At 43.0% G+C, this 14,662-nt stretch overlaps 1 protein-coding gene across 1 annotated transcript in view; it reads right to left on the bottom strand.

The window, feature by feature from the left end:
* COL24A1 (collagen type XXIV alpha 1 chain) overlaps window positions 1-14,662 on the bottom strand; it is a 3,617,818-nt gene that overhangs the window by 34,658 nt on the left and 3,568,498 nt on the right. The window lies entirely within an intron of this gene.

Here is a 14,662-nt window from a genome sequence, read left to right on the forward strand (position 1 = left end):
GCTCCTCCGGCTCCAAAAGTCCAGTACGGCTCGGAGGAGGAGCAGTCAAGTCCGGCTTAATGGTCTTCGGTTCCGACGTAGGCGTCGGAGCCAACAACAATTTGGCAAGGCCTGGTGCCCGTAAAAGCTTCTGCACCAACCGGTCCATATCCAGATCTGAGAGGCTGGAAGACTTCGAGGAGTGCACGAGGGTGCTGATTGGAGCAGAGGAGATGAGGGAATCTCAGAAACCGGCTCCACAGCTGTGAGCTGGCTCTGAACAGAAGGGACACTCGGTTCCGAGGGCAGTGGAACCGATGACCCTACACCCTCCATTTTTTTTAGCCTTTTTCGATACTTTGGAGTCACCTGAAGACTTGGATGACTTTGAGGATTTACTAGCACCATCCTGGTCACACCCAGTGCTTCTGAGACGGGGTGCTGAAGTAAACCCCTATCCACCAATTTCCTCCTCCTCTCTAAAAGAACCCTGGAAGAGAAGGAGTGACAGATGCTACAAGAGTCTTGGAGGTGTAATGCCCATCAGTGACTGACATTTTTTGTCCACAATCTGGACATTTTCTGAAGCCAGATTTAAGATGTGGCTTCTCTTTCTCACAAGATATCTCTTTTTTTAAATTTAGACAAATTTAAACAATGCAAAAACACACTCAAGAAATTAAAATACTGCTAGGAATTTGGTTAAATACAAGGCCAACTACTAGGTCAACTCTACAGAAAAACACAAGCCAACACAGGGCAATTATCTAAATCTAAATCTAAGTCTAAATCTATATAGAAATATATATATATATATATATATATATATATATATATATATATATATATATATATATAAAACTATCCTAACGAATAAGTCAAGAAAAAGTTTTTAAAACTTGCAAATAGATGAATCCATTCAATAAAATTGGTCCAAGCTATCTGGAACACCGAGATCTGTACCGCAGCAAACTAGATCTGAGGTAATTCCAGCAGTGCATCATGGGATAAGGGGCTTGGTCTTGAGCTACTGGCAAACCTTGAGCTTTGCTAACGGCCGAGTCGGAGCCGAGGATCGGCTCCGAACCCATCAGTGAGAATAAACGGCGAGATTTAACAACTTCACATCGAAAGTATTTAGCAACAAAAAGGGCCCAACGACGAATAGTTTGAGCATTAAACAAGGCGCAAAACCAACAGTGGGGTACTTCGTGGTCTGGGCCTAAACAGATGACGCAGTAAGAATGGAAATCTCGGTGTGGTATTTGCTTTCCACAGGCAAGACAATTGTTAACTTTTTATGACATCGATTAGAGCAAGAAAAAAGGGTCCCCAACGGGGTAGGATTCCTATTAGAATGACGAAAACGCATTTTGTCGAATGCGTTTCCATCTACACCTAAAGAGCGAACATGCAAAACAGCGATGCAGCTGTTCAGCGAATTCTTTCCCTGGGAAAGAAGTTACGTGACCGCTTTGTTGCTTTGCCGTGTTCTGCACTGTAGTGTGGTCTCAGAGATTCCCTTATCCAGTATAGCTCCCGAGTGTAAATGTGCAACAGTTAAAGACCTTAGGGTTAGGGTGCGGGTTAAGGTAAGTGCATATGTTTTAAAATGTTTACTTTTTTTTTTTAATTAGATGTATGGTTGATTTACGTGTGTATGTGTTTTCAGCTGTTTATTTTGGGGGGGGTAAAATTAGGGTTAAGGTACGTGTGTATGTGTTTGGAACTGTTTACTGTTTTTTTTTCTTTGGTTGGAACAGCGATTTCTTTCCCTACGAAAGAAATCATGGTTCTGAGGTGTCGACATTTTCAGCTTTCGCTGAAATAGGGTTGATGAAACATTGTTCGCTGTTTTAAGCATTCGATGTTTTAATATAGACCCATGGGGTTCTTATCAGGATAACTCAATTTGGACCGGCTGACCGGCACTCGTGCGAACTGCTTCTGCCTCAGGCTCCTCATCAGGAAAGGCTGATATAATGGCATCGGCTGCCTGTTTTTATACCCCTGATGACCTGACGTCAGACCTGGAGTGACAGCAACCGACACAGAAATACTAAGTCTCTGGTATTCGGGCCGACTGAGGGCTTCCTGCAGGCAGATAACCCAAGTGTGATGACTGCAACAGTGAAACACGAAGAACATCTTATTTGGACTGCAGGCTAAAGATTGCCTTCCATATCAAGGATTGATATTAGAGTACAGGCAAAGAGACAGATATTGGGGGGGGGGGGTCCTAAATGAAAGACCAGCACTGGTAGAGTTTTTAGTAGAATCTAAAACAGAACTTACCATTAAGAAAGGAATAATTAGCACAGCATATAAAATATTACATGATAATTATAAGAATCAATCAAAGGAGGTTAGGAAGGACTGGGAAGAGAGATTAGACATGCCATTCACAAAGAATCAATGGGGGATATATGTATGTCTCCCAAACATGCAACAAGATCTAGAAGATTTTGCATCTTTGCTTGGAAGTGCGTACATAGGTATTTTTATACTCAAAGCACACTTCAAAGAATTTTTTCTCAGGTAGACAGCAAATGTTGGTGTGATGGGGCAGAAAGAGGGAACTGGGAACATATTTTCTGGGAGTGTTGTGCTGGTAGACTTTAAAGACCCTTGCAGACTCCTCTCTCAGAGATGCTGGGTAATCAAGTTGGAGTGACTAGGGAAATTATTTTTTTGAGCTATGATACAAACTCGAAACAGCCTAGACATAGTAAAGCCTTGCTGAGTCTAATTATGATGGCTGGCAAAAAAGCAATTACTAGAAAATGGAAATCAAAGTTTAAACAACCTTTAGTAGAAGTTGTGAAGATAGTAACAGAGTTAAAACAACTGGAAATGGGATATTTAAAAAAGCGTAGAAGCAAATTACATAGGGAAAAATGGGAACTATGGCATCAATACATGCAGAGGAGGAAATGAGGTTTAAAAGAAGGCAGGATTTCAATGAGCTATTTAATGACTAACAATGAAGTGATGTATAACATTTGCAGCTACAATTGTGTTGCATGGTTTGGAATGCATAAGGTTTACAACTGAGATTGTGTCTCTATGGTTTACTGTCATTTCTATAAATGTAACATGGCCTATGTCAAATATGACATTTTAATAAAGATGTTTCTTGAAAAAAAAAAAGAACTGGCAGTCCCTACCAAAACCAACTATCATGGGAAATTCAAAACCAAACTAGCTTGGCAGTCTACCACCATAAGTAAAATATAGAGCAAAAGAAAGAACTCTACATTATTTAGTAGATACAAATCTACTCTTCTCAAATATCATATCAAAAGCATTACAAAAAAACTGAAGAACACTATCAGGTCTGCTAAAGGAGCCTATGGACTTAGACTGGCTTCTAAATACAAATATAATTATAAATCATTCTTTTGTGATGTTAAAAAACAAAACAATACACTACATTGCTCATAATGCATTCATAATGGCATGGCCTATTCTGGCCCAACAGACATCGCTGATATCCTTGCAAACAAATGTAATGCCTACTTCCTCCCTGAGAGTTCTAGTCAAAGCCCCTAAATATATGATTCCCTTATTCCTCTAATTAGCTCTAAAGATCCTTTACTGAAAGTGATAACTAAGACCAAAAAGCACTTCATCCATGGGACCTGACAATGTATCGATTTTTTTAAACATAGTGATAAACATGCCCTTGCAGGGACGGCCATGGTGGTTCAGCGGTTAGCGTTGCCGCCTCACAGCAAGAGGTTCAATGGTTTGATTCACGGCTGGGGTGCCTTCTGTGCGGAATCTGCATGTCCTCCCTGTGGTCGCGTGGGTTTCCACCGGGTGCTCCGGTTTTCTCCCACATCCCAAAGACTTGCTGTAGGTGGATTGGACACTCTAAATTGGCCCTAGGCGTGAGTGCATGCATATGTGTGTGTGTATGCCTTCTGTGGAAGGTTGGGCACCAGGCTGGCAACTTGACACCATAAAACTCTACTGCCAATCATGAGCGGACAGATGATCCGCTGTGGCGACCCCTAACTGGGAAAAAGCCGAAAGAAGAAGATGAACATGCCCTTGCAGACACTATTCAAACTACTGCTGAAAAAGCTCACCCAGACAATATTCAAGAACTATTCTAAGGCTAACCTCCTGCTATTAAGTAAGAACCTGGCGAAATTGCAAGCCCCCATAAACCCTGAGAACACTGCTGCCTATGCAGAACTGTTCACAGATACCCTGTACAAGCATGTCAATGGCTGCATAGAGGCAGCTATACCCACCATGAAGAAGTACAAAAATAACTAAAAAAAAAAGCCACCTTGGTGGAATCACAAAATCAATAGGCTGTATAGCAGGAGGAAGAAAATCATGGCAACAATTAGGAGGTGCAGCGCCCAGCAGGACAAAAGGATTCTCATCAAACTAAACAAATAACTCAGAGGACAAATAAAATCTACCAAAGCAAAATTTGAGGTAGGTTTGGCCTCCCAGGCCAAGGACAAGCACAAAGCATTCTTTAGCTATGTCCGCAACCTCAAAAGCAGAGCTCATTGTAAATGGAGCCACCTATACTGAGCCAGAAGACATAGCAAACCTCCTGGATGATAAATTCAGCTCCAACTTTACCCCTCTCTCCCCCTCAACCTTCCCTCAGGAAATATCATAAAATATAACTCCCCCTACTAACGCTAGGGAACAGGTCCTTAATGCTCTCTCTGAGACCAAGAACACTGCATAAATTGACCCGGACAATATCTCAGGATGCCTTCTAAATAGCATGAAACATGAAGCATGACCTATCAGGGCCCCTGGAAATACTATTTAACTGTAGCCTTCAAACAGATTTCGCGCCTCATGAATACAGAAAGGAAACAGTCATCCCTCTGCACAAAGGTGGGCCATTTATAGACCCTGGAAACTACAGACCCATAAGTCTCACAAGTCTCATATGTAAAGCCATGGAAAGAATTATCATGGAGATGATCAACACAGATATAGTAAACTGCCAGACACTTTACCCAACCCAGTCTGGTTTTGTCAAGGGCAGATCACGCCTACTCAACCTGGTGGAGTTCTTTGAGAAGGTTACTAAAGCAATGGATGAGGGAAAAATTGTTCACACTGCCTACCTTGACCTGGCCAAGGCATTTGACACAAAACCCCACTCAGGCATTGTTGACAAACCCAAGAGGTTAGGTGCAAACCTGTGTGTCACCCGGTGGATAGTCAACTGGCTCAAAGACCAAGACCCAGCAAGTTAGAATTGGGGAGTCCACCTCTACAAAGAGGCCAGTCACAAGTGGAGTCCCTCAGGGATCAGTCTTTATACCACTCCTTTTTGGCATTTACTTCTCAGAAGTCAAGGCCAATATCAATGGTGTCTGGCTGACTAGATTTGCAGATGACTGCAAATTAGGAGCTGTCATCAAATTTCACACTGACACAAATGTTCTCCAGGAGGGGCTGACACAGACAAATAACTGGTGTCAGAGCCATGGACTAAACTAAATGCCAAGCAATGCATAAGAGTATCCTTTGAGATGTCATCCATTCCTGGTAACTATAATATTGACAACACACCCCTTAGAGTTGACCCAGTAGTCAGGGACTTGGGGAGACACATAGATAGTAATTTAGCCTTTGACCATCATGTATCTACAGTGGTGAGGAAATCATTCTATAGTGCACAACTTATAAACAAAGGTATGGCATCTAAGTCCAAGGAAATCACTGTTCCACTGTATTCGGCATTCATCTGACCTATCATTGAGTACAATGCCCCCTTTGGTATGTACCTAACCAGGCATGTCCAACAACTGAAATGTCCACAGAGGTTCCTCACTAAAACAAGTAAGTAAAATGTCCTATGCAGACCGCCTCAAGGACCTACGCCTGTATTCTGTTTCCTACAGGCTTTTGAGGGGAGATCTATGCCTGGCATACAGGGCATTGTAAGACCCTACTCTGATGGACCTCCTGCATATCCACAAAACAAACAGCACCAGACATACCCGTTCTAAAGACTTAAACCTTGCCTGTGATATAAATAGGTCCTGCTGGAGAGATAGGTATGTATCCCACAGACTACCACGTCTATGGAACAGGCACCCCATCCATGTGAAGCAGAGTTCCCCCCTAACCTAATTCAAGTGCAACTTGGACAACTGGATGGGAAACTGGAAATTCGTCCCTGGTTTGGCACCTATGTCTCTAATGGACACAGGTAACCTGTAAATGGTGCATCTCCCAAACCCCTGCTTACACTTATCAAGGGTATCACAACTTGTCACAGATTTGGGATGCATGGCTAGGCTAAAAAAGGCTCCTGTGGTCATTAGCCTAGAAAATAACACCTATGAACCTGTTTAAAAAAGAAGTTATTTACTTACCATAACATTCCATGTGAGTTGTTCATCTCACCTTCATTCTTACAGATGGGTTCAGAGCCGATCCTCGGCTCCGAGTTGGCCTACTACAAAGCTCGAGTTCTTCAAATAGCTCGAGGCCAAGTCCCTATCCCATGATGCACCTAGAGTTACCTCAGATCTTGTTTGCTGCTTATAATAATAACATATGTCATTCTATCACTCTGTAAGAGAAAGCTATAGAAAGGTTGAGCAACCAGGAAGAATCCAGGATCTTGGTCTTCGAAAAACCCTGGAGGGAGTAGGAGGGTGGGAAGTAAGAATGAAGGCGAGTTGAACAACTCACATGGAATGTTATGGCAAGTACATAACTTCTTTATGTGAAGTTGTTCTAGCTTGCCGTTCATTCTTACAGATGGGTAGCATCCCCATCTATCTCGAGTGGCTCACGGGAGTATGTTTTTCAGGACAGCAGACCCAAAGGAGGCCCTGTCACCTTTGTAATGAGTGATAAAGGTATGAGGTCTTGACCAAGTGGCTGCTGCATAAATGTTATCTATAGGAAATCTAGCAGAAAAAGCAGAGGATGTAGACACTGCTCTGGTAGAATGAGCCTTAATTTTTTGTTGTAAGGGCATATTAGCAGCTGAATAAGCAAATGTGATACAATCGGATAACCACTTAGAGTTGTTTTTGCCACTGGCATACCTTTCCTGGCATCTGAAAAGGAAACGGAAAGCTGTTCTGATTTTCTAAAGTATTTTGTCCTATCCAAGTAAAATCTGAGCAGTCTATGAACATCAAGCCTGTGCAGCATACACTCTAAGTTGTTGGAGTGATTGGGAAAGAACTCAGGCAAATCAATAATATGGTTCAGGTTAGCTTCAGTACAAACTTTAGGCAAAAAGGAGGGATTACTTCGAAGTGAGACTCTGTCAGCATGGAAAATCAAATAAGGAGGCTTAATGAACAAGGCTTGAAGCTCTGACACTTTGCGAGCAAAAATGATAGCTACTAAAAAGATAGTCTTCCATGACAAAAAATTGAAATCACATGAGGAAGCTGGTTCGAATGGAGGGAGAATAATGCGAGAAAGCAAAAAATTTAGATTCCATGGGGTATATGGAGATTTCACAGGTGGTCTCAAATGAAAGGTACCTTTGAGAAAGGCTTTGGATAGTTTGCTTGACATTATATTCAATCCTTCAAATCCAAGGTGAAAATTAGAGATAGCAGCAAACTGAAACCGAACTGTTGCTGCTGCAGCTCTTTTGTTGAAAATCATGGTCAAGAACTCTAGTATAGAAGCCATAGGGGCTAGGTAGGGATCAATGTTGTTTTGAGAGGCCCATATAGAACACTTTTTCCATTTGCTAAAGTATAGCTTCCTCATAGAGGATTTATGAGAGGATATTAGAATTTGCTGCATCTCATTAGAAAGGTTATGGAACTTGGCTATGATGGGAATTGGAGCAGCCAAGCTGTCAGCTTCAGGGACTGAAGAGAGGGATGAAGTTCCTCCGATGAGTGCATCAGAAGATCTAGAACTGGGTCCAGAATCCATGGGTCCTCCAATTGATGAAGTCAGAGGAAAGGGAACCAAATTTGACGAGGCCAATGAGGGGCTATTAGAATGATGGTCCTTCCCAGGGCTTTTGCTTTCTGTAGTACTTTGGGTATCAACGGAATTAGTGGGAATGCATAAATGAGACCTGGTGGCCAATCATGAACGAGTGCATCCCTTGGGGCTTCTCCCGGAGGGGGAATCAGGGCGAAGTAGCTTCTGCATTTTGTGTTCATGTGGTTGGCAAAAAGGTTGCAGCAAGGCTAGCCCCACCTGCGGAATATCCTGTCAGCTATTTTTTTCTTAAGGGACCACTCATGAGGCAACAAAATTGCTCTGCTCAGCATGTCTGCTATCACGTTGGATTTCCCTGGGATGTGCATCGCTAACAGAAAGTGCTGGGTGAATGTAGCTCATTGCCATACTCTTAGAGCCTCACAACAAAGGGGGTAGGACCTGGTTCCTCCTTGTTTGTTCAAGTACCAGACCACTGATATGTTGTCTGTCTGAATCGCAATTGTACCCAGAGGAAGAGAATCCTGGAAGTACTGCAATGCTAAAAGTACTGCTCTCATCTCTAGGATACTGATATGCAGATGTGTCTCTTGACTGGTCCATGTGGCTTGGGCTGTTCTTCTCTGAATATGCCCCCCACCCTATCAGAGAAGTGTCCATGGTCACTGTGGCCACTGGAGGGGGTAGAACAAAAGGACGACCCATTGTGACATGAAGAGAGGTCAACCACCACTGAAGATCCTTTTTGCATGTGTTCGTGATCATTATAAGATGAGACATTGGGAGCTCTTGGTAAGACTATTGAGTGAACAACAGCCATTGCAGAATCCACATGTGCATGTGACCCAACGGTATGGCTAATACAGCAATTACAATCAAGCCTAACAATTTTAGTGCTTCTGATGCTGGAGCCTTGTTTTTGGCTATGATACTGTGGACCTGCTGACGGAGTAGTAATACTCTTTCTGCTGAAGTCTCAGAGTGGTGGTGGTGGTGTCCAATTCTGCTCCGATAAAAACGGTATGTTGCGATGGCGACAAGGCAGATTTTCCTAAGTTTATTGTAATGCCCAGCTGACTGCAGAGTGAAAGAGTGGTGTCCCTGGCTTGTATGAGTTGATACCTGGTGGTGGCGGTGAGGAGCCAATTGTCTAGGTACGGAAACACCTGGAATCCTAAGCGTCTCAGGTGAGCCGTGACCACTGCCATGCATTTGGTGAACACTCTGGGGACTGCAGTGAGACCAAACAGCAGGGCTCGAAACTGGTAATGACTGGCTCCCAGCCGGAAGTCCAGATGATCCCTGGATGGTCTGGCCATTTTTATGTGATAGTACGCATCCTGAAGATCTATGGAGCATATCCAATTGTCTTTCCCTAAAAAGGGAAGTATCGACTGAAGCGTGACCATCCGGAGCTTCTCGTTCTTGACAGATCAGTTTAGTCTGCTGAGGTACAATACGGGTCTCCAGTCCCGTCTTTTTTGGAACTAAAAAGAATCTTGAGTAATTTTCAGATCCTATCTGGTCTGCTGGGACTGGCTGGATGACTATTTTTGTTAGCAACGATCGGACCTCTACTGTTGCCTGTTCCCTGTAACTGGGTGGAACGTCCGGGATTTTTCATGTCAATGGAGGGAGTGTGGTGAAAGGAATGAAATATCCTCTGGAAATGATATTTTGCACCCAGTTGTCATTTGTTATTTTGAGCCAGGCATCTGGATGCAAAGGTAAGCAACCCTCAACTGCCTTCAGAGTAGGACAGTCGGGCCTCCTTGCAGGGGAGATGGTAGGGCTTCCCAAAGAACTGATCTCTGTTGCCCTAGTTTTGCGGACCCCCCTTCCATTATTGCCCCTCCTCTGCCCCTGGAGGGGGACTCACCACCCGTGTCCTGAAAGGCTCCTTGGGCTTTGCAGAACCACATCTTTCCTCCCCTTTGACCCTTGGGGTAGGGTCTGGTATGGGTGGAAAACAGACTCCAATGGCAGACACAGTCTTTCCTTCCTGCTCACACCTGGTCAAAGTTTCCTTAACTTTGGGCCTTGAAAGGGATGAGCCATCAAAAGGGGTATTTACAAAGGATGACTTGAAGGGCTCCGTGAAGGAACACAAACGCATCCAGGAGTGTCTCCTAAGAGCAATTCCTGCAACCGCAGCTCTGCTCGTTCCATCAGCTGCATATGAAATGAGGCGCATGGACGAGTTTACTATGGAGTTGAGGGTAGCAAGCTGGGAGGCAACTTTATCTGAAGCCCCTGCAGCTACTGTACCCTGAAGAGTATGTCTGAGCTCTTTTAGGAGATCTCTTTGCAGTCTAGTAAAATGTCACTGAACTGTAAGTGCACTTCCCATATCTAACTATGATCCTAGAATCTCTGTTCGGAGGATGGACAGAGGAGGAAGTTTCTGAAATTTCCTTTTTGGTGGCTGCCGCCATCACCATGGCATCAAATGGCACACCCTTAGTAAGAAAGGATTTGTCCTGGGGGGCAGAAATAAATTTATTAGGCCTCCTAGGGACAGGCTACATGGTGTCCGGAGACTCCCATGCCCTTCGTCAGACCAGCTGCATAAGCTCATCAAAGGGCAGGGACACCCAAGAGGTGGAGGGCTAAGACCCGAAAGCCTTCAGGAGAACAAACTCATCTTCAGTAGGGCTGGTGGACTGCCAGTCAGCCCTCTGCCTAAGGATTTCTAGTATCTCAGCAAATGAGATATCCTCAGAGGGGGACCGTGGGGACCCTTCTGATTCATCCAAGTCAGTATAGGATGTGAGAGACTCCTGAGGGGAATCTAAATGCTTCTTTTTACAAATTCTCTTCCTGGGAATCTCATCAGTGGGGGCTTCTGGTGAGGTCTCGGAAGAGCAGGGGCCACCGAATGGGGCTTCCTGAGGTTCTGGGTCTCTACGCTTGGCAAGGATCTGTGAAGCAGAAGCAGACACAGGTGCTTTTGGGGAGGAGGTAGCCGGACCTGAAGTCGAAGATGTCTTAGGAGACACAACTCTCCTCATGGCTTTGAAAGCACCTCTGCTCAGATGAGAAGGGACTGACGGATATGAAGAAACCGTCAATACCCCCGACACCAGGACAGTGGGCTCTGAGCCAGAGGAAGGAGCCGAGCTCATCTGAGCCGAAGCCCTGAGAGGCAGATTTGGAACTGACAAGTCAGTCTGACTATCCTCCCTGCACCTGACCAGAGAGTGTCAGCTCCTAAATTCCTTGATCGGCGCCAAGGACGTCAGAGTAAATGGAGCCGAGGACACTGGAGCAGGCGTTGGCTCTGAAGGCTCAACAATCATCAAGTCTGACTCCTCCAGCTCAGAGAAGGAAGAGTAGTAGATGGTAAAAGGGTCTTCGGTTCTGAAGCCTTTTGTGTCGGAGCTGATAAGAATTTAGCAAAGGTCGGTGCCTGTAAAAGCTTCTGCACCACACGATCCACATCCAAATCGGAAAGGCTAATCGATGACCGAGATGAGTGGATAGAAGGAGGTGCAGATTGTAGGAGTGGAGACTTAGGCACTTTGGATACTGGTTCCAAAACTGGGGACTGGCTCCGAAAGGACAAGACGGTCGACTCCGAGGTCTGTGGAACCAATGTTGAAGATTTTTTTGATTTGTTTACCTCAGAAGAAGTAGAAGTCTTAGAAGTCTTTGAGGATTTGCTGGACCCGTCCTGGTTGCTCAAAGCTTCTTGAAAGGAAGGTTTAACTAAACCTCTGTCAATTAACTTTCTATTTCTCTCCTGGAGAACCCCAGAACAGAAGGAATGACAGATGGAGCAGCTTTCCTGGAGATGCAATGCTCCCAAACAATAAACACAATTCACATGACTGTCAGTGACAGACATTTTCTGCCCACATTTAGGACATTTCTTAAACCCTGATTTAGGGTGTTTATCTTTTATCATGGTCAGCCATACTGTAAACAAACACAATCTCAAGAAGGTGCTGTAAAGAACTAGACACACCTAAACAAGAAATATCAAACAAGCCCTTTTAAAACTATGGGCTTAAATAGTAATCAGAACACACACACACACACACACACACACACACACACACACACACACACACACACACACACACAATACTATTTATCTAAACTCTAAAGAGTAAAAATATCAAAGTTAGGTACACAACTACACTATAAACTACTATTAGACACACACTATTTACCTAAGTGCTAAGACTAATTATTTGAAAGTTGTGACAGAAATTCACGATTCAAAGTCAAAGACTAAATGTAACAAGCTGTGAAAGAAAGGTCACTATTCTAAGCACACAACTATCTAAAGTACTAATAAAGTTTTAACAAGGCCTAAAATAAAACGAGGCCAAGAGAGCTAATTACTAGTTTAAGAAAAAAAGGCACGCCAAGGGAAGGGAAACTACACAAAAATCTATAAGAGGTTATCTAAGTATCTAAGATATAGATAAAAAAAAAGTTATCAATATTATAAAATATTTTCAAGAAAATAAGGTTTTTACTGGCCCGAGCTAGTGAGAACCTCCGATCTACTGTAGCGGCAAACTAGATCAGAAGTAACTTTAAGTGCATCATGGGATAGGAACTTGGCCTCAAGCTATCTGAAGACCTTGAGCTTTGTAGTAGGCCGACTCGGAGCCGAGGATCAGCTCCAAACCCATCTGTAAGAATGAACGGCGAGATAGAACAACTTCACATTATAAGTTATGTACTTACCATAATGACAAATTTTTATTGTCCCTTTCCATCATGTCAATGGTTGGGTTATTTGATGGATGGACGGAACAATAATGTATCCTAAGTTTAGCTACTGGTTTTACCTCTTGTGAGTGGTCCACTGCGGTTGTGATGTCCTACAACTGACCTGGGTAATTACAGACCTATCAGTCTTATAAACCTCATTTGCAAAACTACAGAACATATTATAACTGACCTCATAAACTGATATCAAGAATTTTGACAGACTCAACCCCAACAGTTTGGCTTTGGGAAGGGTAAAGCCTATTTACTTGATCTAGTAAACTTCTTCAAAAGGATTATGAGGGCTGTAGATGGTGGCCATTCAACACCACTCCTCATGCTGGAATTATAAAAAATTTAAACACTTTAAAAATCAATCCATATTTGGTTAGCTGGATAACAACAGAACCCTCATAAAACAAGTTGCAGATGCCTCATCAGAAGCTATGAAAGTGACCAGCTCTGTCCCTCAGGGCTCAGTGGTGGTACCTCTCCTTTTTTTTTTTTATTTCTTAGATCTCCAAGCAGAGAGCCAAGATCTCTAACAAAGTCTGCAGATGACTGCAAACTGGGGGATGTTGTTAAGTTACTCTTTAACACCCTAATCCCCCAGAATGAACTCTCCAAAGCAAACTGTTAGCATACTGAAATGGACTCAAACTAAATGCTAAAATGTGTAGCATCTTCACAGGGAACTACGTACTTGGGTTGATAGCTTATTCTTGTTTGATCTTCATGTGACAAAGGTTGTCAGGAAAGCCTTTTATTTAGCACAAGGTCTAAAGACGTAATCACTCCCTACTACTCATCACTGATCATACCAATGACTAAGTATATCACCATCTTTTGATTCTATCTCACTAACTATATCAGACAATTACAAAGACACCAAAGGCTCCACACCAAAAAACATCAAAGGACTAAACTCACTGACTATTGAGAGGCTGGAAGGTGTATTAATTTTCGCAGTGTCTTACAGACTTTTGAGGTGGGAACTCTGTCTCACCACACCATTAGAGACCCAACTTATACAGTACCTCCTGCATCTTTGCAAGTCCAGTGGATATACCAGTTGCAGAACTAGGGGTCTATATCTTCACCGACAGATAAATAAAACAGTGCATGGAGAGGTTAATAACCTTGCACCTTCAAAACAGCTACAATAAACTTTCCTTGCTTGCTAAGAAGTACAAATCACTACTTTCCTTTAAACATAACCTAGATGACTGGACAGGCATCCAGAAATTCACACAAAATGGTCGGTATGACCTTCCTAAGCTACGGTCAAAGTGTAAATGGTCATAAGACTAAGTACCCTTGGAATATCTTGAATCTATAAACGTACCTCCATGTTATTAGTAAATGTCATATACAAAGGGTAAAGCAAAGAGTAAACAAAGTTAAGACCCTGAACTTCTTTACATAAACAGTAATTTGATAAGGCTAGAACCATGATGTAACCCCTTCCACAAGTTTTATTAACACTCTGTGATTCGGTGCATCAGATACAGTGATTAAATATCATTCAGAGTGCAGCTGCTAGTAGAACAAAAATTTCAAGGTATAAGGGTAAGATGTTAACTTGCGCAGTAAAGATCTATTTTAAACAGAAGCCTACATTCTGAAAGCATTACTTGGAAAGATTGAGGGGGTAATGTCAACTCTGTTTCCACAGAGACAGGGCATATATCAGGCACAACCTGCCTGCTCCATCAAGTGTCCTAATAATGTGTTGGGTGCACAGTGTAGATGACTACATATAGCAGAGTGTGGGCCCATTTTAATATCAATATATTTTCTGACCCACTGATGTAAGAAACATTAAAAGTTGCAGAAAAAACTACAGAGTGGCATCTTACCACCACTACCCATGTCTCTTATCTCACCAAACAGGGCAGAAACATAAGGGGTCAGTCAAAGAGGCTACGTAGAGAAGGCTAGGGTATAAAACAAACAGTTCATTGAAAAGGCCAATAAAACACCATTTCATGTAAAACACAAACATATAAAATAATTCTTGATTTATATTTTT

The sequence above is a fragment of the Protopterus annectens genome, chromosome 10.part0, assembly GCF_019279795.1.
Source record: "Protopterus annectens isolate FY-2018-M chromosome 10.part0, PAN1.0, whole genome shotgun sequence".
In the NCBI taxonomy this organism is placed as follows: Eukaryota; Metazoa; Chordata; order Ceratodontiformes; family Protopteridae; genus Protopterus; species Protopterus annectens.